This window comes from Babylonia areolata, chromosome 7, assembly GCF_041734735.1.
Source record: "Babylonia areolata isolate BAREFJ2019XMU chromosome 7, ASM4173473v1, whole genome shotgun sequence".
In the NCBI taxonomy this organism is placed as follows: domain Eukaryota; kingdom Metazoa; phylum Mollusca; class Gastropoda; order Neogastropoda; family Buccinidae; genus Babylonia; species Babylonia areolata.
In genome coordinates this window covers 43,539,070-43,564,982 of record NC_134882.1, presented here as the reverse complement: position 1 = coordinate 43,564,982, position 25,913 = coordinate 43,539,070, and the positions used below count along the sequence as shown (strand labels likewise).

The following is a 25,913-nucleotide window of genomic DNA, read 5'->3' as shown; positions in this document are numbered from 1 at the left end:
AGTGATCAGGGTTCGAGGCCCCGTTCCGGCAAGGTGTCGAGTCCTTGGGAAAGGCACTTTACTCCGACTGTCCTCACTCCACCCAGGAGTGAACGGGTACCTGACTCCGGTTGGGGGATGAGGGGGCGGTTAAAACAGCGGATGGTGAGGATTGGGCCCCACCTACCCATGCCGAGCCCCTAAGCTCAGTGGATATGAATTCCCTGTCCTAACGACTGTACAAGGCTGCAGGACCTCTAACCATTAACTAATCCGTTGAAATAAACAGAAAGGAGACAAAAGGGACCCCAACACACACCCACATCACACCTAAGAGGCAAGAAACAAGACAGAGGTGGACAGTGGCAAGAAACAAGACAGAAGTGGACAGTGGCAAGACAGAAGTGGACAGTGGCAAGACAGAGGTGGACAGTGGCAAGAAACAAGACAGAAGTGGACAGTGGCAAGACAGAAGTGGACAGTGGCAAGACAGAAGTGGACAGTGGCAAGACAGAAGTGGACAGTGGCAAGACAGAAGTGGACAGTGGCAAGAAACAAGACAGAAGTGGACAGTGGCAAGACAGAAGTGGACAGTGGCAAGACAGAAGTGGACAGTGGCAAGAAACAAGACAGAAGTGGACAGTGGCAAGACAGAAGTGGACAGTAGCAAGAAACAAGACAGAGGTGGACAGTGGCAAGACAGAGGTGGACAGAGGCAAGAAACAAGACAGAAGTGAACAGTGGCAAGACAGAAGTGGACAGTGGCAAGACAGAAGTGGACAGTGGCGAGAAACAAGACAGAGGTGGACAGTGGCAAGACAGAGGTGGACAGAGGCAAGAAACAAGACAGAAGTGAACAGTGGCAAGACAGAAGTGGACAGTGGCGAGAAACAAGACAGAGGTGGACAGTGGCAAGACAGAGGTGGACAGAGGCAAGAAACAAGACAGAGGTGGACAGAAGGGTGGACAAGAAGCAGAAGGGCGAAGAGAGAGAGAAAGAGTGACCGACAGAGAAGAGGCAATATCATGCAACACATGGGAGGGTAAAGGAAAGGAACGGGAGGGGGAGGAGAGGCATGCAGTCGGCGACCGAGAGGGCAAGCAGAGCAGACAAGAGATACGGCGCCCCAGGAATATGATTACCGCTGATGTATTCAATGATGGGCCACAGGGTAGCTGTTATTATTGGAGGGGGGGAAGGGGGGGGAGGGAAGGGAATGTGCCCACATACCATTCGGACACACGTTAGTTATTATCGTGGGAGGGTAAAAGTGGTGACTGGTGATATAGAGAGGGGGAGAGAGAGGGAGAGAGTGAGAGAGCGAGAGAGAGGGGGAAGAGAGGGGGAAGAGAGAGCGAGAGAGACGGAGAGAGAGAGGGAGAGAGAGGGGGGAGAGAGAGCGAGAGAGACAGGGAGAGAGAGAGAGGAAGAGAGAGAGGGAGAGAGAGAGGAAGAGAGAGGGAGGGAGAAAGAGCGAGACACACACACACACACACACACACACACACACACACACAGGAAGACACAATAGGTGTGGATTAAATAGCTGAAAGGACGGAAATGAAAGAGAGGAAAAAGAAAAGAGGGAAGCTTCCCCCAAACGTTAGACAGAAAGAGAAAGAGAAACAGAGAGAGTGGGGGTGAAGGGGAGGAAAGACAACAGAGACACAATAGGTGTTGATTTAATAACTGGAAGGACGGAAATAAGAGGGAGGAAGGAGAAAGAAGGAAGCTGACACCAAACGCTAAAGAAAGAAAGAGAGAGAGAGAGAGAGGAGAGAGAGTGGGAGAGAGAGAGGGGGGAGAGAGAGAGGGGAGAGAGAGGGGGAGAGAGAGAGGGGGAGAGAGAGAGGAGAGAGAGAGAGGGGGAAGAGAGAGAGAGGGAAATGGGGAGACAGAGAGAGAGAGAGAGATGGGGGAGGGGAAGGTGAGGTAAGATGAGAGACACACAATACGTGTTGATTTAATAACTGAAAGGTCGGAAATGAGAAGGGGGAAGGAGAAAGAAAGAAGCTGCCACCAAACGCTAGAGAAAGAAAGAGAGAGAGAGAGAGAGAGGAGAGAGAGTGGGAGAGGGAGAGAGAGAGAGAGAGAGAGAGGGGGGAAGAGAGAGAGAGGGAAGGGGGGGGGGAGACAGAGAGAGAGAGAGATGGGGGAGGGGAAGGTGAGGTAAGATGAGAGAGACACAATAGGTGTTGATTTAATAACTGAAAGGTCGGAAATGAGAAGGGGGGGAAGGAGAAAGAAGGAAGCTGCCACCAAACGCTAGAGGAAGAAAGAGAGAGAGAGAAAGAGAGAGAGAGGAGAGAATGGGGGGAAGAGAGAGAGAGAGAGAGAATGAGAGAGAGAGAGAGTGGGAGAGAGAGAGAGAGGAGAGAGAGAGGGGGGAGACAGAGAGAGAGAGAGAGAGAGAGAGAGAGAGAGAGAGATGGGGGAGGGGAAGGTGAGGTAAGATGAGAGAGACACAATAGGTGTTGATTTAATAACTGAAAGGTCGGAAATGAGAATGGGGGGAAGGAGAAAGAAGGAAGCTGCCACCAAACGCTAGAGGAAGAAAGAGAGAGAGAGAAAGAGAGAGAGAGGAGAGAATGGGGGGAAGAGAGAGAGAGAGAGAGAATGAGAGAGAGAGAGAGAGTGGGAGAGAGAGAGAGAGGAGAGAGAGAGGGGGGAGACAGAGAGAGAGAGAGATGGGGGAGGGGAAGGTGAGGTAAGATGAGAGAGACACAATACGTGTTGATTAAATAACTGAAAGGACAGAAATAAAAGGTAGAAAGGAACCCCCCCCCCCTCCCCCCGAAAAAACAAAAACCCCCCCCAAAAACTAGAGAGAAGCAGAGAGAGAGAGAGAGAGACAGAAACAGAGAGAGACAGAGAGAGACAGAGACAAAGAGAGAGACAAAGAGACAGAGACAGAGAAATACAGAGACAGAGAGAGACAGAGACAAAGAGAGACAGAGACAAAGAGAGACAGAGACAAAGACAAAGAGAGACAGACAGACAAAGAGAGACAGAGACAAAGAAGAGAGACAGAGACAAAGAAGAGAGAGAGAGAGAGACAGAGAGACCGAGAGAGGAGGGGCGGTATAAATAAGCAGAGGGACAAAAAGAAGCGAAGGAAGGGAAGGTGGTGACACAGCCACCAACCCAGACAAGCAAGCTCGAGACACAGGGCGCCCTAAGACCATGATGATCCATGATCACCACTGATGTGGTCCACGATGAGCCATGGTGGCTGTTACCGAGGGGAAGCGTGTCCACATACCATTCAGACAACTGACAGAGACACAGAGACAGACAGAGACAGACAGACAGAGAATGGAACAGAGACAAACAAGGGATGAGAGACGGACATATATACAAAGACAAACATAAGAGAGAGATGGTAAGATACATACATATACATACGTGTGTGTGTGTGTGTGTGTGTGTGTGTGTGTGTGTGTGTGTGTGTGTGTGTGTGTGTGTGTGTGTGTGCACTGACAGATAGACAGACAGACAAAGAAATAGGAGGCAGGAAAGGAATAATGAATTAAAAGGAAGGACAGGAAATGAGGAAGGGATAAAAAGTAGCTTTCATCCCTAAGGCGAAAGAGAGAGAGAGAGAGAGAGAGAGAGAGAGAGAGAGAGAGAGAGAGACATACATACAGACAGACAGACAGACAGAGAGGATAACACATAGAGACAGAGAAAAAGACTGAGACAGAGACACAGAGAGAGAGAGAGAAGAGAGAGAGAGAGAGAGAGAGAGAGAGAGAGAGAGAGACAGACAGACAGACAGACAGGCAGGCAGGCAGGCAGGCAGACAGACAGAGAGAGATAGGGAGACAGACAGAGACAGAGACAGAAAGGACATACAGCCAGAAAGATAGGCAGAATAAGAGACGCAGCGAGCGGAAAAAAAACACGACAAGGGAGAAAAGACAACAATATTGTACTCTCACGATTAAAAAAAGAAAAGAAAAGAAGAAGAAAAAAAAGAAAAAAAAAGAAGGAGAAAAACAAAACAACAACAACAAATCAATAATACATAAAGCCTCTCTTATGTCTGATCAAGATTAGCCTCCCAACAACATATGATAGCATCTTTGGGTCGATGGCCTGCCTATGATAAATGGCATCATCATCATCATCACTCTTCTCATGATGGCGATCAGATTTAGCATTGTCCTTTTACTTTTGTTGGTGTATTGTAGCTGCTGCTGTTGCTGCTGCTGTGTTTACTGTTGTTGTTGTTGATGCTGGTGGCGGTGATGGTGGTGGTAGTAGGTGGTGCTGGCTGCAGCTGCCGGTGTTGCTATCATTATTGCTACAGCTATCATTATTGTTGTTATACTGTGGTTGTTATTGCTTTGTTTTGTTATAGTTGATGTTGTTGTTGACAGCAGTGCTGCTGTTGTTATTATTGCTATTATTGCTGCTGCTGCTGTAGTTATTATTGTTTTATCGTTGTTATTGCTGTCGTTATAGTTGCTGTTGTTGGCAGTTGTGCTGCTGTTCTTACTATTGCTATGACTACTGTTGCTGTTGTTGCTGTCGTTATACTTGATATTGCCCCCCCCCCCCGCCCCCCCTCTGCCTCCCCAACCCCCAACCCCGATCCCATCCCCCACGATTTCTCGCAAATGAGAGAAATCACGGGAGGGGAACGACCACGGTTTCTGGCAATCCCACGATTTCTGTCAAAGTGAGAGAAGACCTGGGTTTACACCCCCAGTCAAGTGTTAAAGAAACATGGCTGCTGCTGCTCTTCACTGGTAGACAGAACGACAGATGCCAGTGACAATAACGACAACACCACACACACACACACACACGAAAAGTGGCAGTCATCTTGTACTCTCCTTCGAATAGAACTGATCATGTTTCTCATGATGACGATTAGCATCGTCGTTTCCTCTTCCGTTATCGTGTTACTGATGCTGCTAAAATAACCCAATGTGGTCGGCTCAGCCAAACTAAACTTGAAAATTGCTGCTGCTGCTGCTGCTGCCACTGTCGTTGATGTTCTTGCTGCTTGTCCCCTCCCCCCCCCCCCCCCCCAGCCTCCCCCCCCATCACTTTTCACAACCATAACCGAACCCACATACAGCAACAGCACAACAGCAGCAGGAGCAGCAGCAGCAGCAACAACAACTGCATCAACAACATAACGAACGAACAACAACAATAATATTATGTACAACGAGAGTGACATCAGTCAACAAATCAACAAAACACAGGCCAAACTGGACCACCCTAACCCACTGGCAAGAGTTCAGTTCAGTTCAGTTCAGTTCAGCTGCTCAAGGAAGCCTCACTGGGTTCGGGCAAATCCATATTTATTAATATATATGCTTCACCATAAATCTGCTAAGTGCTGAAGCAGACGCCTGACGAACAGCGTAACCCAACTCGCTCAGTTCAGGTCTTGAGTGCAAAGTGGACATGCCAGCACTGACACCAAGGTACACAAGGCCTGCTCAGCACTCTGCCAGACTCACTGTGGTCATGGCCCCGATCTGGACAATAAGGACCTCCACACAACTGGCTCCCGGGTAAAGGTATGAGGCGTGCGTGCGTCCGTGCGCGCGCGCGCGCGTGTGTGTGTGTGAGTGTGTGAGTGTGTGTGTGAGAGAGAGAGAGAGAGAGAGGTGGGGGTGGAGGTAGAGACGAACGGAATGGAGGAAAGTGGGGTGTCGGGGGGATGGAGGTCGATAGGGGAGGTGGGAGGGGCGGGGGGCACCAGAAAAAGGTGGAGAGGTTTTAGTTTCTGCTCCGTTAAATCGGAAGCGAATGAGAGGTGGGACAGGTTCGCACGTGCGAACGCGGAATGACACAGACATTCAGAGCGAGCGAGCGAGCGAGCAAGCGAGAGAGAGAGAGAGAGACAGACAGACAGACAACCAGAAAGACAGAGACAGAGAGACAGAGAGGGGGGGGGGGAGACAGGTAAACAGACAGACAGAAAAACGGAACCATATATAATTATGTCCATGTCACGCACAGAGAGAGAGGAGGGAAGAGAGTGAGAGATAGAGACTGACTGTCATGCACAACACAGAGACATAGACAGACAGACAGACAGAGAGAGCGAGAGAGAGACAGAGAGACAGAGACGGACAGACAGACAGACAGACATGTATGTATACATTCAGACAGCAGACATGCAGACAGAGACACTGGGACACTCAGAAACAGACTGACAAAGGGACACACACACACACACACACACACACACACAGAGGGAGGGACAGACATACAGACGGACAGACAGACAGATGAAAAATCGATCAGCCCACCTTCCGCTCCGATTCCTCCTGCACGGAAGAGGCGGGAGGGGGAAGGAGAGTGTGGGTGGCAGTGGAGGGGGAGAGGTGGGGTGGAGATTGAGGGGGCCTGGGGTGAGGTGTGGGGTGGACGGGGGGGAAGGAAGGAGCAGAGCTTGTGTGTGTGTGTGTGTGTGTGTGTGTGTGTGTGTGCTGGCACCAAGAAACGCAGCTGGCAAGGAGGGTGAGGACACCAGACAAGCCGCTGGACGAAAAGGGACTGCTGGGTAGCTGGGTGGGTGAGTGCTGTGCCTGGGGGTGAGGGTTAGGGATGCGGAGAGGAGTGGGTGGGTGGTGGGTGGTGGGTGGCAGGGGGTGGTGGTGGGGGGGGGGGGTAGGGGTGTAGGGAAGCAGGGTGGGGTGGCAAGGGGACGGAGGATGCCTAAATTGTGGATATTCTTAGTAACGGTGAATAAACAGAAGGACGTCATTCCCCTGTGTGGTTCGGCTGTCCCTAAAAACCGGAAGGGCAGAGCAAGTCGACGCTATTTTTTTTTTTTTTTATAGTTTTTTTTTGGGTTCTGTTTTGTTTGTTTTGTTCTGCTTTGCTTGTTTTTACCACCAAAGCAACAAGTTAACCTTCACTGTGTGAAATAAACCTCCTGAGTGACCTTGTCTGTTTAATCAAATATGTCCGGTAACAAACCTCTTGCATCAACCGTATCACTCACCTTTCGGTCAACGCTAAAAGGTTACGATGCGAAACGCCAAGTGTTCAACTCGTTTTTTCCGCTTAACGCTAAAGGTTACTTTGAGGGACATGATCCCCTTAACGACAGTGACACAGACCTCTCTCTCTCTCTTTTTCCCCCTCTCTATCTCTGAGCGTGTGTGTGTGTGTGTGTGTGTGTGTGTGTGTGTGCGCCCGCGTGAGCATACGAATGTCCATACACATATGTGTGTGTTAGTCCAAGTGTGTGCGAGCGTACGTACGCGTTTAAGCTGGAAAATAATGAAAAACACTATTAAAGAAATAAAATAAATCTTCTCCCAAAACTCTGTGAAGAGTCCAATTGGGGCGCCGTACAGATGAACTGTTCACCAGATTCCTCCAGGTCTGTCGGTTGTGTGTTTCAAAACCTGGAAGGGAGGGAGGGAGGGAGGGGAGAGAGAGAGAGAGAGAGAGAGAGAGAGAGAGAGAGAGAGAGAGAGAGAGAGAGAGAGAATAACTATAAATCTGCGCTCTTTTCCGTGCTGACATGCGGCGGAACTGAGATCCCTGAAGACATCATACAGCTTTTTAGGAGCTTAGGGAACTCTGCAATTAGGCTGTTTGAGTGGCTGGCTCTCTCTCTCTCTCTGTTTCTCTCTCTTCCGTTTTGTCTGTCTGTCTGTCTGTCTGTATGTATGTATCTCCTCTTCTTGTGTATGTGTGTGTGTGTGTGTGTGTGTGTGTGTTTGTGTGTGTGAGAAAGAGCGACTGCGCGTGATAATGCGTGTGTGTCCAAGCTACACATTCTAGACAGAGGCGGAGAAAATAATAATAATAATAATAATAATAATAATAATTATTATTATCATCATCGATTTATTTTTTTAACAGCTGCACTGTACGGAGCAGCTGGGTGACTGGACGTATGAAGATGGCAACGGTCAGAGAGACACACAGAGAGGGAGAGAGACAGAGACAGAGAGAGAGGGGAAGGAGAGAGGGGTGGGGGTGGGGAGGGGGAAGGCAATATACTGGGAGAACAAAAAGAAGTGCAGGAAGGGGGACGGAGTAGGCGAGACGAGACTGGCGGGTAGGCGAAACGGGACAAAGAGTCAACGTCTCCAGAGGCCACTCAGAGAGGCGGCACGATCAACGAGCAGGTCAGGCGAATCGGACCCGCACCGGTACACAGCTTTTGGGGGGGTGCATGGAAAAGGATTAGCAACTCTGCTGTTAAGGCTCTTTGACTCCCCACCCCCCACCCCCCACACACACACCCCTCTCTCTCTCCCTCCCCTCCCTCTCGTATGTGAGGGAGATGGAAGGGTGGGGGAGGGTGGGGTCAGAATCGCGCACGCACTTTCGAGTGCGTAGGAATGCGCACGCTCGCGCTCTTTCGTGTGTGCACATATGCATGCGCACTTGGGTCTGTGAGCAGAAATGCAAGATTAAAACAAAAATAAAACAGAAACCCGCACACTTACAAACACATACAAACAAGTAGTCCAACGAACATAGAGCTATGATGAATGTGCGTGTTACCAAGTTAATTCCCAAGGAGAGGGGTGGGAGGTGGGGAGGGGGGGGAGGGAGTGTATTCAAGAAGCATACGCACAATAATTGATCGGGAAGTGGCGGGGGAAGAGGCAGAGTGACGGGGGCTGGGGTGTGGGGGTAGGGCGTTAAGAGAGGAGCTTTGAAGAGGGAGGGAAGAGGGAAGGAGGATTGAGGGTGGGGGTGGGGGTGGGGGTTTGAGCAGCACATTCTCCGCCAATCGAGCCTAATGAAACCGTGATTCAAGACACGAACTTTTTACCTCCAATGAAGAGAGGCAGCGACCGACAGGCATGGATTTTCAATCGATTAAAGACCCATTTAAGCTTTTTTACTTCAAAAAGAAGGCCGCCGTGCGGCTGCCCAGGCTACGGATGTGACCTATAAGGGTCCTTAAATCATGGGTGAGAATCACAGGGGAAGTGAGAGAAAGATGGGAGAGGGGGGGTTAGAGATAGAGACACTGGCAAACAGAGAGAGGGGAGATTGGGAAACAGAGGGAGGGAGAGAGGGGGGAGGGGGGGGGAGAAGTGCAGATAGAGATAGAGGCATTGGCGAAGAGAGAGATGAGGGGGCGGGGGACGGGGCATAGAGAGAGGGGGAGGTGGAGATAGAGACAGAGATAGAGGCATTGGCGAAGAGAGTTGGGTGGGGGGGGGGGGGGAGGGGGGGAGGCATGGAGAGAGGGAGAAGTGGAGATAGAGATAAAGGCATTGCCGAAGAATGAGATGGGGGTAGGGGGGGGGGGGAGGCATAGAGAGAGGTGAAGATCGAGACAGGCGAAGAGAGAAAGAGAGGAGGAAGGGGAAACAAGAGAGGAATTGGGGAAGAGAGAGAGAGAGAGGAGAAGGGGGATCAGAGAGAGGGAGAGGTGATGACAGACATGGGGGAAGAGAGAGAGAGAGAGAGAGAGAGAGAGAGAGAGAGAGAGAGAGAGAGAGAGGGGGGGGGGCAGAGAGAGACAGTACTGGGGAAGAGAGAGGGGAGAGGGAGAAACAGAGAGAGAAAGAGAGGGAGAGGTGAAGACTGAGACATAGGGGAAGAGAGAGAGGGAGGGGGTGGGAGCAAAGAGACACTGGGGAAGGGAGAGATAACGAGGGGGAGACAGAGACACGACAGAAGAAAAAGAGGGGTGTGGGGATTGAGATGGGGAGACAGAGACATAGGGGAAGGGAAAGCGAGGAGGAAACAATGCGATAAAGGGGAAGGGGTAAAGGGGACGGTGAGGGGGGGGGGGGATAAAGACATACGGAAAGAGAGAGAAGGGGAGGGGGGGGGGACAGAGAGAGGGAAAGAAGGGGAAATAGTGAGAGAGAGCGAGAGAAAAGAGAGAGAGAGAGATGCTTCACAACAGAAGTTGTGAAACTATCATAGCACCAGTACTTCTGTTGTCTACCATCCAGGTGTGTGTGTGCGCGCGCTTTCTTGCACGTGCGCGTTCGTGAATGTGGCAATACAGTGCGAATGCATGACACTGAGAAATGACTTGCGCCTGCCTGCCACACCTGCCGCTGCCACATGGAAAGTTCTGTCCAGTCTGTCCACAGCTTCGAAGCGCACACATGCATTTGTGCGTGTGTGTGTGTGTGTGTGTGTGTGTGAGAGAGAGAGAGAGAGAGAGAGAGAGAGAGAGAGAGAGAGAGAGTGTGTGTGTGTGTGTATGCGCGCGCGCGCGCACGTGAATAACAACTGATACAAACTTGCAAACCACCGTTCTCCCACAACCACAACCAACCGCCGCCCACCCCCCCCCCCCCCATTTCTCCGCGCGCGCAGCACACACACACACACACACACACACACAGTGCACACGATTGTGTGTGACCAACAGCTCAGATTCGTCAATCAATCAGAACTCTTGCAGAACTTGCACCAGCAAACAAAACCGACACAGCGCTTCACACATAGCGTTTTCTTCAGTGCCTCTCTGCTTCCACACCCCTCGCTCTCGCTCTCCCTCACACACACACACACACACACACACACACAGAGAAAGACAGAGACAGACCGACAATCAGACAGACAGACAGGGATTTCTTTGTATCACTTTTTACAACGGAAATTCATAACCGAAAAGACAGACCGACCGAATGAAAAAAAAAAAGAAAAAAGAAAAAAAGACGAAGCAGAAAACGTGATAAAGCACAAAGAAGGATGGATGGGTGATGAGAAGGCAGGGCAGTAGTGCTTTTAAATTTCGTCCAAGAAAGAGTGAAAGCAGATTGAATGGTAGCAATTAAAAAAAAAAAAAAAAAAAAAGAAGAAGAAGAAGGAAAACAAGAACTTGTAAAAGCACATGTGAGTGTCAGAGAGAGAGAGAGAGAGAGAGAGAGGATTGAGAAAAGAAAGAGTCAGACAGGCAGAATGAGAAAGAGAGGAGGAAGGACAGAAAGAACCTGGGAAACTACCCGGGGGCGGGGGATGGGGGCAAGGATGGGGAGGGAGGGGGGGGGGGGGGTAAGGGGGGATGAATGTACAAAAAAAGGCGGCGTGCGCGTGTTCCTGCTTTTCAAAGTGTCCTTGAAATGGGTGCAGATGTTGCCGTGACAGCAGACAATACGGCTTCTCAAAGAATTATATGCAAATATTACGAAACTGATTTTTTTTTTTTTTTCATGAACACGTGCAATTCTCTGTCACCATTTATGACACAGAACAGAAAAGAAGAAGAAGAAGCAGAAAATGAAGAAGCAGAAGAAGGAGAAAAAGGAGAAGGGTGAGAAGAAGTAGAAGAAGATGAAGGAGGAGGAGAAGGAGAAGGATGAGAAGGAGAAGATGAAGGATGAGGAGGAGAAGGATGAGAAGAAGTAGAAGGAGAAGATGAAGGAGGAGGGTAAGGAGAAGGATGAGAAGAAGAAGGAGAAAATGAAGGAGGAGGAGAATGATGAGAAGAAGAAGATGAAGGAGGAGGAGAAGGAGAAGGAAAAGGATGAGAAGGAGAAGATGAAGGAGGAGAAGGAGAAGGATGAGAAGAATGAGAAGATGAAGGAGGAGGAGTAGAAGAAGAAGAAGAAGACAGACAGACAGACAGACAGACAAACAGACACACACACACAAACACACAAACGGCATACCACAAAAACGAAAGACGGCAGACAGCAACAAGCACCTCCACCCGCCCAGCCGATACGACGTCCTTACCATTTTCACTGACGCCTTCCTCCAGATCCACATCCACAGCCAGATCCGGGTCCGTGGCGGCCACCTTGGAGTAGGAGTACACCCGTCTGCCCTTCCTCTTGCCTTTCTTCGACCCCATACTGTCCACACGACTTTACTGGCCTTAGCACTGACCACCACTGTTCACCAACACGCTATCTCTGCACCGTCTGCAGATGATTTCGCCTTTCAAAGCTCCGAGTTTTCGTCTAATGATTTCGTCTTCAAAGCTTCGAGTTTTCGTCTGATGATTTCGCCTTCAAAGCTTCGAGCTTTCGCTTGACAGATTCACCTTTCAAAGCTTCGAGCTTTCGTCTGATGGTTCTGCCTTCAAAGCTTCGAATTTTCGTCAAACGATTTCGCCATAAAAGCTTCGAGTTTTCACCTGATAATTTCGTTTAAAAGTTTCGAGCTTTCGCCTGATGATTTCGTCTTAGAGCTCTCCTGGTTGTTTCGTCTTCAAAACTTCGAGCTTTTGTCTGATGATTTCGCCTTCAAAGCTTCAAACTTTCGCCTGATAGTTTCGCCTTCAAAACTTCGAGCTTTCGTCTGATGATTTCACTTTCAAAGCTTCGAGCATTCGCCTGATCAGTTCGCTTTCAAAGCTTCCAGCTATTGTCTGATGATTTTTGTCTTCAAAGAAAGGATTCGAAACACACATTCTACATCTTTTTGAAAAATAGTTTCGCTCTTAAGTTCCACACAGCACTCATTAAGCAATCTACGGCTTTTTGCTGAAGATTTAACAGACTTTCCACACAACGCTACAATTTCAGAAAGCACAGATGTAAAACATTAAAATCAGTCCAGAAAGCACTGGTGTAAAACATTAATACCAGTCCAGAAAGCACTGAAAATGAAGCGCTGAGTGCAAAAGTTGCACCGAAATGTAGCTTGCCGGCCTATGGAGACAGCTGCATAAAACGAAACAAAGAAAGGTTCAATTCACATTCCAATGCAATGAATGCTCACCGTACAGTGTGCTTTATCAAGTTTTACTTGTACCACGAGCAACGAACACCCGTCTGTATATACATTTACACTTTCAACACACATGTGATATACGCACGAATAACAATATATTAAGCCCACCAGATCCGGATTCCATATCATAAGGGGAACCTGCGATCAGTTCCGTTAGTCTGAGGCGAATGTAGCCGTTTAAACGAGGATTAGAATAACTTCTCTCTTTGTTTGAACAAGGGATCGAATAACCTATTTCTCTGTTTGAACAAGGGATCAAATAACTTATCTCCCTACTTTCATTCGCACTAATCACAGTCAGAGCAGGCACAACAGCTGTATTTCACGCCAACCCCCATCTTGCTGTCACGTGCGTTTAGAGGTATCTCGTTTGAGATGATCAGGAATAAGGCTCGTGTCCCATCAACAACAACTGGCGATATCAACTGATCATTCCGATAATACTATATTCTTGATTCCACTTATTTGTTCATTGAGAGACACTCTCATGTGCATGAGATCACAAAGGAAGATTTGCATCTTTATACAAGACAGCCAATTACAATTTAAGAAACACAGCGAGAGCTGGACTGATGAGTGTAGGATGTGCACTCAACTTTGGATTCTACAAAAGCTCGTTTCTGATGGCGAGAAAAATATTATTTGAATCGAAATAGATAAGGACTCACAACTGTGACAACGCCCTTTCCACACACACACACACACACACACGCACACACACACACACACACACACACACACACACACACACACATACGTGCGCACGCATAATCAAGCCAGACCCTTCACTCAGAAAAGTTTGTATCCACACCTTTCCCCAAATCTCAGCTTACAGAATCATTCGAACCTAACAAAAAAAGAAAGAAAAAAAGACAGGATTCCACCACTGACAATACACCTTTCACTACAAGCTCAAATCCCTCTTTCTGTAAACGCCGGTAAAAGAAGGCACACACACACACACACACACACACACACATACACACACACACAAATCAATCAATAAATAAAAGATTAAAGCACGGCAGAGAAATCAGACAGATCACAACAGCACAGGTATTTTCACGGACCAGATAATAATCTCTCTCGCACCTACACAGCGACGTATAAGGGCGGACCCCGGCACCAACCGAACGACACAGGGGGTACAACAAAAGTGATGATAATGATGGAGTGTGACGGCGACTGTGGCCAAATGCGGCCCACAAAAATAAAACACAGTATCTCTCGTGGCAGGTGACAGCAAACCAAGTTCCATGTGTGTGTGTGTGTGTGTGTGTGTGTGTGTGTGTGTGTGTGTGTGTGTGTGTGTGTGTGTGTGTGTGTGAGAGAGAGAGAGAGAGAGAGAGAGAGAGAGAGAGTGTGAGAGAGCGAGAGAGAGTGTGTGTGTGTGTATATGTGTGTGTGTTTGATGTGTTTGGTGTGTGTGTATGTGTGTGTGTTTGTTTTTTTCTTGTTTTTGTTTTTGGTGTGTGTGTGTGTGTGTGTGTGTGTGTGTGTGCGTGTGCGCGTGTGGTGTGTGTGTGTGTGTGTGTGTGTGTGTGTGTGTGTGTGTGTGTGTGTGTGTGTGTGTGCGCGTGTGTGTGTGTGCGCGCGCGCGAGTGCAGCAGATGGTTTATAAGACCAACAACATTTGATGAGCACAGACAGGGCCAGGGCCGCCATCTTGCACCGTAACGCCTCTGACTGCTGCTCCGTTCGGCCATGCTGGTTGTCATAGGTGGCAGGGGTGGGTGTGGGGGCAAGGGAGCAGAGAGGATTAGTAAGTAGGGGGCGGAAGGGGGGAACAGATGTGCTTCACTGAAATGCTCATTGTGTGTGTGTGTGTGTGTGGGGGGGGGGGGGGGGGGTTCACTGTATTCGATGGGTACTAAATGATAAATCGATTCCTGATCTCATTATTGGCTCTTCGTGGTTTTCACAAAAAAAAAAAACCCCAAGAAAACAACCAAAAAAAACCCCCACCGATACGCAGTCATTCACCCCCACCTTCTCTCTCTCTCTCTCTCACGCGCGCGCGCGCGCGCGCGCACACACACACACACACCTCCCTATGTGCCTTTCCTAATGCAAAAGACTCGACATGTACAAATATAATATATATCTGTAGAGCTCAGTGAAATTAGACCAACACGAGTACCAATCATTACGGGAGGTGTGGAGGGTATGGGTGTGTGTGTGAGTGTGTGTGCGTGTTTTTCAAAAGTTTATATATATATATATATATATATATATATATATATATAGTGTGTGTGTGTGTGTGTGTGTGTGTGTGTGTGTGTGTGTGTGTGTGTGTGTGTGGTTATCCCTGTCTCTTTCTCCAACATTTAATTGTGTGTGCAAGCACACACGCGCACACACATGAAATGTAACATACCCCATTCACACACACACACACACACACACAGAATGACAGCTAACACACACACACACACACACACACACACTGAGAGTGTGTGACAGACAGCCCATACATACACACACCCTCACACTCGCACCCACTGTCTAATCATTCCAATTTAAGCTGGGATTAATAACGCTGACACGGGTAACACATTGCGCTCTGTTCCCTCCACTCCTCTCTCTCTCTCTTTCACTGTCTCCCCCTCCCACCATCACTCTCTGTCTCTGTCTCTATGCACAGCTCAGCAAAAACACAGCACGTGAAAAATGGACCCAGCATGAAAGCCCAGTCGCATTCATCACAAGAAACAGCTGCGCAACGCCCAGACTATAATAGCGATTCCATGTTCCCCCCCCCACCCCCTCGCCCCCTCCCCTCCCCCCGCACCCCTCCTCAAAACTGGCCAATCGACGGGACATGTATCCCCGGGAACTGATCATGAAATATTCACAGATTTGTTGGATTCCCACCATAAAAAAAACAAAGAGCTCTGGAATCTGAGACCTCTTTCTCACACAGTCGCTGGTAGCGTTTAGCATTATCCTGAAATAGTCGACCAAGTCTGCCCTTCTGATTGTTACATGAGGTGCGTTTCAGTATGAGGGTTAGCAGCAGTTTCATCATTTTTAGGTCTCAAAGCACTTTCAAGGATACCACAAAGGATTAGGAGAGACCGGATGAATCAGAGAGAGAAATAAAAGAGCAAAAGTGTGACAATGAGAAAAGGAGACAGAATGAGTGACGGGGGAAAGGAAGGAAGGAAGGAAGGAAGGAAAGAATATGAATACAAAAATGTTTATTCATATTTAGACCTAAGCCCCAAGTTGAAATTCATAAACCCATTAAACACATCACTTTTCCTGTAATACTGAACTTGATATTTACGCTTAAGATGATTATTGTAATGAAAAATTCCTTTTGATACCATAATTCAAGCCATAGCTGAACACAACTGTTTTAGGGCATTGTAAATGTAGAACGCCACATTACATAATACAGTCTCATTCCTGTATGACATGACCAATAGAATCTAAAGCAGCATGGGCTGCTTTTAAAGTCAGGCTGAATGTATTTCATACTGCAGTCATGAACATGAGTTTCAGTTCAGTTCAGTTATTCTATGAGGCGTCACTGTGCTCAGACTAATCCATAGACTACATCACATCTGCTAAGCAGATGGCCGACCAGCAATGCAGACCAATGCACTTGAAATTAGCAGCGCACAACTGGGGACAATATCAGGACAACAAAACATAAAATGAATTTCATCTGCGTCTGAATCGTGATATAAACGACACATCACTTTGTTAGCTCTTTTTTCGCTGAATCTAAGGGGAGGGCGAGGGGAGAGGGGGGAGAGAGGACGAAGGAGAGTGGATGGAGAGAGTGAGAGACGGGGAGAGTGGGAGCTGAGGAGATAGAGGAGAGCGAGAGAGGAGAAGAGAGGGGGGAGGGGAAGAGAAAGAGGGAGGGAGGGAGGGAGGGAGGGAGGGAGAGAGAGAGAGAGAGAGAGAGAGAGAGAGAGAGAGAGAGAGGAAGAGAAATATGCAGAGAGAGAGAGAGAGAAAGAAAGAAAGAAGAGAAACAGAAACAGAGATGGACAGAGACTGAGAGAGAGAGAGTGGAAGAGAAAAATGCACAGAGAGAGAGAGAGAGAGAGAGAGAGAGAGAGAGAGAGAGAGAGATGAAAGTTCTAGTGTAAATTGAAATATAGCTTACAGCTTCCATTTGGCTAATGCAATTCAACCAGCAACACATGAACTTCGTCAGAAAGTTAGGTAGGTCCCATGGAGTGGAAAGCAGAATAGCAGAGACATGCACTGACCTGGGAAAATGAGTGGTCCCTCCTACACGTTACAGTGACTGACTGACAGCGAGGACCATCAGTTCTGTCTTACCTTTTCATGCAGTGGGGGGGGAAAGTAGAGTAGTTTTCTTTTTCTTTAAATTTTTTTTTAAGCAATCTGTGATGGTATGGACCAGCAGATGACAGAAAAGTGATACTGTGGACAGGCAGTTTGGTGACAGCCTGTCCTACCTCAAGGAAACACACACACACACACACACACACACACACACACACACACATTTAGCAAACGGGAATCCATAAATAACAGGGCATTCCATACATGTTTATATCTATATTAACAAGAGGCAAACCCTAAATGACTCACTTGTGCTTCGTGCTTTATCCAGTCAAGGAATCATGAGGAGAAAAAAAAGAGATTAAAAAAATTGTTGAAAAGTGCTCTACATTAAGTATAATATATAAAATAAGCTTGGGAGAAAAGAAGAAAAAAAAAAAAGGTATGTGAGCGGGATCGAACCATGCATGTTTAGTTCCAAAGCAAGCAGACAAACCCCCACTGCTGCAGCGCATCTGACGTCATTTTGACTAAATTTATTTGACGTTTTCTTCTTTGTGCGATAAACAGATGTGATTGTAGTGAACATAATAACGCCGTTTAAATCGTGTTTTTTTGTGTTTTTTAAAATAAAATTATAACTCGATTATACTTTTATTTTGGCAGTAAAGGAGACTTTGCTATCCCTTCAAGCACAAAGCAACACATGGCAGATCTCTAGATCTGCACGAACCAGTGGTGGCCTACAACAAGCTGAAAGAAACAATCGATTCAATTTTTCTTTTATGTTCATTCCATTTAATTCAGTGTCTACTTGAGAATATTCATATGCAGTAAATACATCGATGGTGTAATTAGTGTTACTGTATGTGTTCTGTCCAGAACCAGTATTTCTTTCCTGAACAAGAAAAACGAGGTCATTCTTTGAATACAACCTACCCGCTAGTAGGCCTAACTCAGTGGGAAGCGGTTTTTAGAATTTTCGGATTTCAGAACAAACCTCAACGACATAAACTGTTAATAATTCGGAAAAAACCCCAGCTTCATTCGGGAGACTTACAACCTATGTTTAAGTCAAATTTGGTATTAGCAGACAAAATATTTCCAGAGAAAATGGCAATGTTAAAGTTTACCACTGACACACACACTTCTTCTTCTGGATGGGTAGCCAACATCGACTTGTCAATGAATCTGTTACACCCACACACACACAGCCAACCAAACACCGGGTTAAAACATTGACTCACTTTGTTTACACAAGTGAGTCAAAAATTCAAAACCCATACCAAAAAACAAAACAAAAACAAAAAAAAAAACAACAACAAAAAAACCACATGCGACGACAGTCCTCCTTCCAATTCAGTCTCACAATCTCCATATTTTCACCTTTTCCTCACTGCAAAGCATGTTCACCACTTTCAGATACACAGCATGCATACTGATCCATACATACACTACACCACACAAACTCTAAATTAAAAAAAACATTTTTCAAAGGGGCAGGCGCCTAAACTACACATAAACCCAACTTGTTGGTCAGGCCTAGAGACAAGACAAGACAAGACAAGACATGTTTATTTCAGGAAACTTCTATGGAAGTATGTGAGTGCCAATCAAATGCTGCAAAAATAAAATAACAAAAAAAAAGGCTGTATGAGGGGTCAAACTTTTAACTGGCTCTGTCTCCTTCATCATGGAACAGATCCACTCTAGAGTGGACCACAATGAAGGAGATACCAGTAACCTGAACTGATCGGTGTGCAGAAGTCTCAGTTTGATGGGTTAATGAAAAGTGCAATTCCGGAACAGGGCAGCAGAGATGGAGAGAATTATTTTCTGGCTAAAATATAGGGTGGGGGTGGGGGTTGGGGGGTGGGGTGAAGGGCGAGGTGGGGGAGGGGAGGGGCATAAAAAATAGGGTAAAAAAAAACCCCATGTATGACCAGCTTCATGCACATACACACAAACACATGCATGCATACACGAGTGTGCCTCAACAAATACCCCCCTTCTCTCTCTCCCACTCCCCATCCCGCACAGTGACACACACACACACACACACACACACACACAACCACACCTTCATGAACAGGCACAATTACCCATACAAATTACACAAACAAACACACATACAAGTATGTGCACACACACACACCCACACACACACACACACACACACACACACGCACACACACACACACACACACACATCATGCCCCAACCCCTCACCTCCATGCTGAGAACAACATGATTAATAGGTCTAACACACAAATAACCAATAAACGGCTTTCAGAGCAAATGATCATAAACAATGCTTATCAATCATCATGCAGTGCAGCAGTATTTCCATCAGGTAATCAGGAAACTGACAAACTCTAAAGTAAAACGTATTCTGTATGCGTGTATACATGTCAGGCAAACACCCACCACCCTAATACCTCAGGAGAACTGGACACCAGCCAAACTGGGACAGCCACTCTGTTAGTGACAGAGGATGCCATGATCAAATCAGTTAATAATGATAATAATATCAGTAACAATAATAACGGTTATAGCACTGATACCATTAATAATGATAGTACACCACACTGTTAGTGACAGAGGATGCCATGATCAAATCAGTTAATGATAACAATAATAATAATAATAATATCTGTAACAATAATGATAAATATCATACTAATACTATTAACAATAATAGTAATGATCAGAAGAAGAATGGCAATATATACATTCAAATAGAGCCCTTTCTCTCAAAGAGCTACAAGCATTTTACATGAAAGAATAAGTCACAAATTGCACACTCCAATCATAACCACTCCCTCTCTCTCTCTCTCTCTCTCTCTCTCTGTCTCCCCATCCCCTGCCCCCCACATTTTCTCTCCTACATCATACATCCAAAGTGAGTTGGCAGGCAAGGGGCAGTGTTGTAAGACGAATGCTTACTGTACGTTTTGAAAAGATGAGTTACATTCAGTGAAGAACAAAAGGCAAAGACGAAGTCAGGTGAATGGATATGACGCAGAAGGCTGTTCCAGATATGAGGAGCAGCAAAGAGGGCAGAATGCTCGCCATAGGTTCTTGTACTGACACTACCAAGTTTCAGAAGGTTACAGTCTGAGGAAGAGCAGACATTTCTTGTGGGAGTTTTTGACTTCAGATGCAGAAATTGTTCACACATCACTGAAGATAGCGAAATCCATGAGCACTCATTCAGAATTATCTCTATCACTGGAGATAGGTACAGATAACTATCCAAGCACAAATCTATGAGATATATATATATATATATATATATATATATATATATTTGTTTTTTTACATGTATTACTATTTGCCCCTTTAGGTGCACAACTGTTATCTGCTCTTCTAGGGAAGAGCAAAACAAAACCGCTGACATACAAGGCACAGGAGTATCACCACAATGTTTTTGCTATTAGAAATGACTACAGGATAAATTGTTGTCTGCACTGTTCTGTGGTGAACAGCATGAATGGCTCAAAACCACCAACAATGTTCCCTGTTGAAGAGAGTGGAAAAAATATCAAAACCTAAAAAAAAAAAAAAAAAGGTGGCGCTGTAGTGTAGCGATGCGCTCTCCCTGGAGAGAGCAGCCCGAATTTCACACAGAGAAATCTGTTGTGATAAAAAGAAATACAAAATACAAAAACAAATACAAAATATAATGCCGAGAAGAGTGGAAAGCATAACACCAAAACAGTTTTGCAGTCAACAAGACAAAACATCACCACTGACCATGTTCTGCTGTCAACAGGCTGACAAAACATTACCACTGACGGTATTCTGTTGTCAACAGGCTGACAAAACAGTACCACTGATTGTGTTCTGCTGTCAACAGGCTGACAAAACATGACCACTGACCATGTTCTGTTGTCAACAGGCTGACAAAACAGTACCACTGATTGTGTTCTGCTGTCAACAGCCTGATAAAACATTACCATTGATGATTTTCTACTGTCAACAGGCTGACAAAAACATTACCAATGACGATTTTCTACTGTCAACAGGCTGACAAAACATTACCACTGATGTAGTACTGTCAACATGCCGACAAAACGTTACCATTGATGATGTTCTGCTGTAAACAGGCTGACAAAACATTACCATTAATAATGTTCTGCTGTCAACAGGCTGACAATACATGACAACTGATAGTGTTCTGTCAACAGACTGACAAAACATTATCATGACAGTGTTCTGCTGTTAACAGACTGAAAAGCATTTACCTGCTAGTGTTCTACTGTCAACAGACTGACAAAACATTCCCATTGATAGTGTTCTGCTGTCAACAGACTGACAAAACATTCCCATTGATAGTGTTCTGCTGTCAACAGACTGACAAAACATTCCCATTGATAGTGTTCTGCTGTCAACAGACTGACAAAACATTCCCATTGATAGTGTTCTACTGTCAACAGACTGACAAAACATTCCCATTGATAGTGTTCTGCTGTCAACAGACTGACAAAACATTCCCATTGATAGTGTTCTACTGTCAACAGACTGACAAAACATTCCCATTGATAGTGTTCTGCTGTCAACAGACTGAAAAGCATGTACCTGCTAGCATTCTACTGTCAACAGACCGACAAAACATTCCCATTGATAGTGTTCTGCTGTCAACAGACTGACAAAACATTCCCGTTGATAGTGTTCTGCTGTCAACAGACTGACAAAACATTCCCATTGATAGTGTTCTACTGTCAACAGACTGACAAAACATTCCCATTGATAGTGTTCTGCTGTCAACAGACTGACAAAACATTCCCATTGATAGTGTTCTGCTGTCAACAGACTGACAAAACATTCCCATTGATAGTGTTCTGCTGTCAACAGACTGACAAAACATTCCCATTGATAGTGTTCTACTGTCAACAGACTGACAAAACATTCCCATTGATAGTGTTCTGCTGTCAACAGACTGACAAAACATTCCCATTGATCGTGTTCTGCTGTCAACAGACTGACAAAACATTCCCATTGATAGTGTTCTGCTGTCAACAGACTGACAAAACATTCCCATTGATCGTGTTCTGCTGTCAACAGACTGACAAAACATTCCCATTGATAGTGTTCTGCTGTCAACTGACTGACAAAACATTCCCATTGATAGTGTTCTGCTGTCAACAGACTGACAAAACATTCCCATTGATAGTGTTCTGCTGTCAACAGACTGACAAAACATTCCCATTGATAGTGTTCTGCTGTCAACAGACTGACAAAACATCACCGTTGATAGTGTTCTGCTGTCAACAGACTGACAAAACATTATCATGACAGTGTTCTGCTGTTAACAGACTGAAAAGCATTTACCTGCTAGCGTTCTACTGTCAACAGACCGACAAAACATTCCCATTGATAGTGTTCTGCTGTCAACAGACTGACAAAACATTACCATTGATAGTGTTCTGCTGTCAACAGACTGACAAAACATTACCATTGATAGTGTTCTGCTGTCAACAAACTGACAAAAGTGACCAACAGCATTCCGCTGGGAACCATACTGTGCAGTGAACACACTTGCAGTTGTGCACTAAAGGATACTTCAGTTCACTTCTGCCATATTATGTTTTGCATTGAGCATAATGGACAATACCATTGCTATCAACATTTTGAAGGAAAAAAAAAGATAAATGCATTCATATTTGTAATACACAGATACACCCATATAAATGTGTATCTCTCTCTCTCTCTCTCTCTCTCTCACACACACACAACTCTAACTCTCTATGTCTCACATATGTTGATAAGAAATTGCACAAATAAATAAATACAGATGTGCACCAGAACATGAACAACATCTGCACAGCTTTGCAGCTATAAAACACTGTCATATGTAAACAGAAAAAAAAAAAAAAAAAGAAAAAAAGAAAAAAGAAAAGAGAGAAAAAAAAAGTATAGATCAGTGTCTATATATATCCAGACCTAAAAAGGTGTCTGTATATATCCAGACCCATAAAGGTAAGTGATACCTGTACAGAGGCCTCTTTTATATCACTGTTGTCTTTGTTGTTATTTTTTGGATAGTGTGTGTGTGTGTGTATGTGTTATATGTGTGTGTGTGTGTGTGTGTGTGTGTGTGTGTGTGTGTGTGTGTGTGTGTGTGTGTGTGTGTGTGTGTGTGTGTGTGTGTGTGTATGTGTGTGTGTGTGTGTGTGTGTGTGTGTGTGTGTGTGTGTGTGTGTGTGTGTGTGTGTAAATCAGAATTTCCTTGTGTTGCTCAGTTAATATTTTATTCAAATGGTTGCGAAAATGTCAGTACAACAAACAGTTAATCTGACAATAAATGGTTTCAGTCAGTCAGTCAGTCAGTGTGTGTGTGTGTGTGTGTGTGTGTGTGTGTGTGTGTGTGTGTGTGTGTGTATGTTTTTACATGTATATGTATATGTGTATGTGTGTGTGCATGTGCTTGTGTATGTGTGTGTGTGTGTATGCGCGCGCACACGTTTGTCAGTGTGAGTGCATGTGTGTGTATGTATATGCATATGTGTATGTGTGTGTGTGTGTGTGTGTGTGAGTGTGTCAACGTGCATGCATGTGTATGTATATATGTATATGTATGCGTGTATGCATGCATGCATGCGTGTGTGCGTGCGTTTGTGCGTGCGTGCGTGCGTGTGGGTGGGTGCATGTGTGTGTGTGCATGTGTGTGTATGTATACGTATATGTGTGTGTTACTCATTACTCTGTGTGTGTGTGTGTGTGTGTGTGTGTGTGTGTGTGTGTGTGTGTGTGTGTGTGTGTGTGTGTGTTTTAACTGCACTAAACTGAACTGCACTTAACTGCACTGTACTATGCTGCAGATCTTATTCTTAAGGTTACCATCTGCCCACCCTCTCACAGACATTATGTGTTCAATGCTCACTAGCTTTCTCCCATACTCTTTCTTGCCTTCAGCATGATTTGCTGAGACCACCCACACCCCTACCCCTACCTACGTATACTTTACCACACACCCCAGTCCTCCACTCTCTCTCTCTCTCTCTGTCTGTCTGTCTCTCTGTGTCTCTGTGCAACCTTTTTAGGTGCTCCATGCTCCTTTTTTGTTGTTGCTGGCTCTGCCATTCAGAAGAACATACACTGATTGTTTCCTGGAGGCCAAAACATCTTCTTTGTTCCTCAGGGTTTACCTGCACTCATTACATACACCACACATTGCCTTCATTGTCCTCTTCAAAGACCTAACACAAACACCCGTATTCAAGGTAAAAAAAAAAAACTAAAAAAAAACAAAAAACAACAACACCCCTCTTAAGCTCACGCCTGCATTCAAGGTAAAGATTAATTAAACCAAAAAGATTTTTCCTTTATAAATCAATTTTACACCAAATGCGACCAGTGTGTAAAGGTGTCTGTTGTATATCTGTGTAATAATAAATGCAATATGAAACAAGAAGCAAACTATTGCAGTAGTTGTATATTTATATACAAGCTTAAACAACACAATTGGTCTTAATATGTAGGTTTAAGTAAACAATACCTGTCACTTTACACTGTTTCATCTATTGATTATAAAAGAGTTAAAATTCAATATCCATTATCTTCTGCCCTCACCTGCTGTCTATTCTCACCAGATAAACACACATAACATTAGGTCAAAACCTTGACTATCACTGTCTTCATAATATATGGGGGAAAATACTGATCTGCTTGACATCTGTTTGTATTAATTTCGATAACAATATGATATATACAAAACTGTATCACGTTTACTGCCTGCTTTCCACACAAACTGTCACTGCCATACCAAGAGACACACAGGGAAGCAAGGGGGAGAACTCTGTCACACGTTTACAGAATTTCTTATGCAATTAGTTCCCTTGGTACAGACGACTGGTCGCAATCTATTCTATTTCATTTTTATATTTTATTACACATTGCTGTTGTTGTTGATGTTGTTGTTGTTTTAGCAATCTCACCAAAACAGTTGTTCCAATGTATGTTTTCTGTTTACGGAAGCATCTACTGAACATTGCTGCTCTTAATTAAGAAGCACACATGAGCACTTGCAAAGAATATCTTTTCTTCCCCAACCATTTTATTCATTCATTTAATCATTTTCATGACATTGTTTACGTTTCAGTGCTATCAGTTTAAAAAGTCCATCATGAATTAAACTCTGTGTGTGTGTATGTGTGTGTGTGTGTGTGTGTGTGTGTGTGTGTGTGTGTGTGTGTGTGTGTGTGTGTGGTGTGTGTGTGTGTGTGTGTGTGTGGGCACATGTGTGTGTATTTGTGTGTGTGTGTGTGATACTAAAAGGCTGTAACTAAGGATTCCAGTACAAGTTACAGTACAACATTCCAACATGCTGGCATTTACTCTTCGTACAAATCAATGCTACTTCTATGCAATGTTTTGCCATTGTGCTTCTGTTTGCCTGTTTGTTTACAGGCTCACCAACCACCACTTAATAAATAATCCCAAAAGAAGCAGACTCCAATATGCATCAAGTGTATGTGTGTGTGTGTGTGTGTGTGTGTGTGTGTGTGTGCATTTTACTTATATATATGATTTATTCCCTGGATTTTTTTTTTTATTATTATTTTTTTTTTAATATAATATAAATGTATTGTTGTACAATACCTTATGGTCTTAAAGTGTGTGCATGTGTGTGTGTGTGTGTGTGTGTGTGTGTGCACGTCATTTTTAGTAATATATACTTTTTGTTGGATGTTTTCATTTGTAAATACTGTTGTGCAACACCCTATTGTCTTAATACGAGTATGTGTGTGTGGGGAGGAGGGGGGGGGGTTAGTCAATTGTCAGCTATTGGGAATTCTTATTTTAGTTTTAATCTCTTCTTATGTTGCGCATGATGATTTTATGCTAGTGTTTACAACGAGCCTGTGATTACACAACTTAATTTACATGTGGATTAATAAAGTGTTTTTGATTTTGATTGATTGATTGGGTTGGAGTGAATTCTAATTCCAAGCCTTCTTTTCAGTTGGTAGACATCAGTACTGGTGGTCATGGAAAACAGACAAAT

At 45.1% G+C, this 25,913-nt stretch overlaps 1 protein-coding gene across 2 annotated transcripts in view; it reads right to left on the bottom strand.

Moving 5' to 3' along the window:
• LOC143284054 (H(+)/Cl(-) exchange transporter 4-like) overlaps positions 1–25,913 on the bottom strand; it is a 159,886-nt gene that overhangs the window by 126,268 nt on the left and 7,705 nt on the right. The gene's annotated exons all lie outside the window — the stretch shown is intronic.